This window comes from Meles meles, chromosome 11, assembly GCF_922984935.1.
Source record: "Meles meles chromosome 11, mMelMel3.1 paternal haplotype, whole genome shotgun sequence".
In the NCBI taxonomy this organism is placed as follows: Eukaryota; Metazoa; Chordata; class Mammalia; order Carnivora; family Mustelidae; genus Meles; species Meles meles.
The window spans coordinates 56,313,276-56,318,115 of record NC_060076.1 but is presented as its reverse complement, the minus strand read 5'-3'; the positions used below and the strand labels follow the sequence as shown (position 1 = coordinate 56,318,115).

The 4,840-nt window shown below is 36.6% G+C and overlaps 1 non-coding gene across 1 annotated transcript; it reads left to right on the top strand.

The window, feature by feature from the left end:
* The first annotated feature begins 252 nt into the window (after window positions 1-252).
* LOC123953649 lies at window positions 253-356 on the top strand. The gene has a single exon (XR_006820912.1). It is a non-coding gene; the product is annotated as a U6 spliceosomal RNA (small nuclear RNA).
* Window positions 357-4,840: the final 4,484 nt, after the last annotated feature.

Here is a 4,840-nt window from a genome sequence, read left to right as displayed (position 1 = left end):
GTAAAACCCACAGCTAACACAATGATTAAAAAACTTTTCCTCGGGTGCCTGGGTGGCTCAGTGGATTAAGCCGCTGTCTTCGGCTCAGGTCATGATCTCGGGGTCCTGGGATCGAGTCACGCATAGGGCTCTCTGCTCAGCGGGGAGCCTGCTTCCCTCTCTCTCTCTGTGCCTGCCTCTCTATCTACTTGTGATCTCTCTCTGTCAAATAAATAAATAAAATCTTTAAAAAAAAAAAAAACTTTTCCTCTAGTGCTCGCTTCAGCAGCACATATACTAAAATTGGAACCATACAGAGATTAGCATGGCCCCTGCGCAAGGATGACACGCAAATTTGTGAAGCATTCCATAATAAATAAAATAAAATTAAAAAAAAAAACTTTTCCTCTAAGATAGGAAACAAGGCAAGGATGACCTACTTTGAGCAATTAGGCAAGAAAAAGAAATGAAAGGCATGCAAAATGGAAAAAAAGAAGTAAAATTATCTCTGGTTTCAGATCATATGATCTTATATGTAGATGCTACACACACACACACAGTTAAAACTAATAAATGAATTCATTAAAGTTGCAAAATACAAAATCAACATACAAAAATCTGTTGTATTTCTGTGTTTCTACATGTTAAGAAAAAACTGAATAGCAAATTAATAGTCCCATTTACAAAAACATCAAAAAATAAACTTTTTTTTTTAAGATTTTATTTATTTATTTGACAGAGGGAGAGAGAGAGAGAGAGAGAGAGAGAGAGATCACAAGTAGGCAGAGAGGCAGGCAGAGAGAAAAGGGGGAAGAAGACTCCCTGCCAAGCAGGGAGCCCGATATGGGGCTCGATCCTAGGACCCTGGGATCACGACCTGAGCCGAAGGCAGAGGCTTAACCCACTGAGCCACCCAGGTGCCCAATATTTATTTTTAAATAAAATTAAGCAAAGATCTGAAAGACTTGCTTACTGAAAACTATAAAACATTGCTACAAGAAGTAAAGAAGCACAAATAAATGGAAAGATAGCCCATATTATGGATTGGAAGACTTACTCTTGTTAAATTGTCCATACTACCAAAGCAACTGAAACTGTAAAACCCCTAGAAGAAAACATTCATGGCATTCTTCTTGGCAATGATACTTGAATATGATAATGAAAGCACAGGCCATAAAAGAAAAATAGGCAAACTGGACTCCATCAAACTCAAATGCTCCCTACAGCCAAAAACAATCAACAGAATGAAAGGGCAACCTACATTACATAAGAAAATAGGGGCACCTAGGCGGCTTAGCTGGTTACACAACTGCTTTCAGCCCAGATCATGATCTCAGAGTCCAGGGATCCAGTCCCACATCAGGCTTCCTGCTCAGCAGGGAGTCTGCTTCTCCCTCTGAATCTCACCCCTCTCATGGTCTCTCTTTCTCAAATAAATATGTACATAAATAAAATCCTTAAAAAAAAGCTGTAAACTATATATTTATAAGGGTTTAATATCCAAAATACATAAGTAATTCCTATACCTCATCAGCAAAAAATAAAATCACCCAATTAGAAAATGGGCAAAGGGCTTGAATAGATACTTCCCCAAAGAAAACATACAAATGACAAATAAGCATATGAAAAGATGCCCAAGATCGCTAATCCTCAGGGAAATGCTAACCAAAACAACAATGAAATATCACCTCACACTTGTTAGTATGGCCATTATCAAACAAATGAAAAATAAATAAATAGAAATCAATCAATCCATCAATCCTATTTTGGAAAGGATGTGGAGAATCTATATATAACCCTGTATATATAACTTGGTAGGAATGGGAAATGGTGCAGTGTGACAGCAAAACAGTAATGAAGTTACTCAAAAAAAATTAAAAATAGAACTACTATACAATCTAGCAATCCCACCTACAAGTTTTTATCCAAAAGAATTGAAATCAGGATTTCAAAGAGATACTTGTCCTCCCATGTTCACTGCAGCACTATTCACAACAGGCAAGAAATGGAAGCAACCCATAGACGAAAGGATAAAGAAAATGGGATATACACATACACTGAAATATTCAGAAATACAAAAGAAAGAAATCCTGTCATGTGCCACAGCATGGATTCACCTTGATGACATTACACTAAAGTAAAATAAGCCAGTCACAAAAAGACAGATACTGCATGATTCCATTTGTATGAAGTTTCTGACATAGCCAAACTTATCGAAGCAGAAAGTAGAACAGGGTTGCCAGGGGAGAGGGGGAAGGGAAATGGGCAGATGTTTTTTAAGGGATACCAAGTTTTAGTCATGCAAAATGAAAATGTTCTAGAGATCTACTGTACAATATTGTGCCTACAGTAAACAGTTCTTAACTTTACACTTAAAAATGTGTTAAGAGAGTGGATTTCATGTTGCATTTTTTTTTAACCATAATAATAATAATTTTAAAACTTTAAGACAAAAAGAGTGATAGTGCTCTTCTCTTCACTCTGAATTCCCAAGACAATGTCTATTCCATGCCTCTTGGTGTCTCACTATTATTTTACTATGCATTTATTTTATATATTTTTTTAAGATTTTATGTATTATTTATTTGAGAGAGAGAAAGCTTGAAGGGTGAGAGGAGGAGCAGAGGGAGAAAATCTCAAGCAGACCCAGGGCAGAGTACAGAGTCCCAAATAGGGCTCAATCTTAACCACCCTGAGATCATGACCTGAGCCAAAATCAGGAATTAACACTTAACAGACTGAGCTACCCAGGCACCCTTCATTTTATAAATATTGATTAAATACTATGAGTATATTCTGTCTGTATCTCTCATATTACCTCATAAAGTACAAGGTTTTAGCACAGAAGTCACTTAACAAGCCTTATTGAATAAATGCATTTAAGCATTTGTAAAGGACATATCCATTAAAATTTTCTAAATGTTACAGGTTAGTTAATCTTTTAGAATTCACTTACAAGGCTTATTTTTCAGAAGTCCCTAAAGCTATAAATTCAGCAGGAATTCAAAGAAGATAATGTCATTACTGAGAGAAATAGTTAGGAAAGACTACGTGGATGATATTAGCCTCCATTTGTTCATGCTTCAGATAATTCTAGGAACCATTGCACCACCAAGGGGAATGAACATAGGTTCACAGCCTAATGAGTAGCCAGACCATATGTAATGAAATATGTGGAAAATGAAGCAAATATAAGTAGTTATGATTAGAGCAACTGACAACCACGTATGCCCTTGGAGGTTGCTGAAGGTTTCACATTCATACTGAGTTTTAAAGGAAAAACCCATACAGAGTAAGGGAAGAACATGCTAGGCAGAGGAAGCAGCACATATAAAGGTGAGACAACATGAAAAAGTCTGGTTAATTAGGGAATTTGTAAAATGTTCAGATCTGGAGTATAAGATGTAAGTAGGAGGGGCGCCTGGGTGGCTCAGTGGGTTAAAGCCTCTGCCTTCAGCCCAGGTCATGATCTCAGGGTCCTGGGATCGAGTCCCGGTTCAGGCTCTCTGCTTGGCAGGGAGCCTGCTTCCTCCTCTCTCTCTGCCTGCCTCTCTGCCTACTTGTAATTTCTCTCTGTCAAATAAATAAATTAATCTTTTAAAAAAAAGATGTAAGTAGGAGAGTCAGAGAGATCATGTGGCAATCAGTTTGTGAAGGATTATAAAATTATAAGGTTCAAATTAAGGAATTTATTAGAAACTCACAGAAAAACTTAGGATTAGTCTTATCTTCTCTTCAGTCCCAACTAAATGCAAAAACTGAAAAGCAACCACAAAAAATGTTGCTGCTAGCGTATCAATTGTCTAGATCAATGCATGTGAAAATTGTAACCATTTGTTAAATTCCAGGCAATGTATTTGAACTTGTCAAGCAGAATTAATCTCTGTCAAAGTTCATAGAACTTTTTTACTATCTTACAATATTGGTCCCATTAGATTTTATATTCCATATATAAGTGGATTGCACTATACCTTCCAACTACATATTTAGCTTTCATTTTTTTCTACCACAGAGACTCAGTTAACTTGAATGGCACCAAACAGAACGACGCTAAAGCATATTTCTTTCTCATAAACTTTACAGTCTTTGCCACTTACTGAATCACGGATTCAGTCAGAAAAGTTACATTTCACAATATAATTAACTTACATTAAAACAAAACAAAGCAACAACAACCAAAAAGCAAGAATGAACCCCGTATTTGGTTACTGACACCTAAGGCTTTGTTTTTGTTAGACTTGACTCAGCGGAAATATGAAGCCTGCTAAGACTGTCTGCATTTCCATCTTTTGTGACCTTTGTTTATTCATCAAACCATTGTGAACTTTGGCCCAATTATGTTCTTTTGCAACCTGTATATCTGTGTCCCAGCCACCTGCATGGTTGAGATACTCCCTGTTGAAAAGTATCTGTTCACAGAGATTTTGGAGACCTGGAAAGAAGAGGCTGGTCAACATACACATTTTATGTTTCTTTGTAGAATAACCAGCTGATTTGTTTCAAGGTAATTTCAGCTCTAACTGCTAATCTGGATAGGAAGTACCAAATCTTTACGGAGCTGCTGGGTAAACGGGTATATTTTTCTTTGCTTATCAGAGTCTCAGTTCTAGGATAAGCCTCAAAGAAGTGTGTGCCAAGTCACCCAAATGGCTCAGTGTAAAAGAAAAGAAATTTCTAAGGTTTTGAATATTAGGAGAATACACTAGTTATCTGAACTAAATCACAAATCAGGCTCTTGAGGAAATATGTAAGCCAACAATAAAGAAAGACACAATTTCTTGCCTTTCTTTTCTAGAATTTTGATTCCCTTTTTGTAACTACTGTATCTCACATTTCCTATCAAAAACACTTACTTTATTTA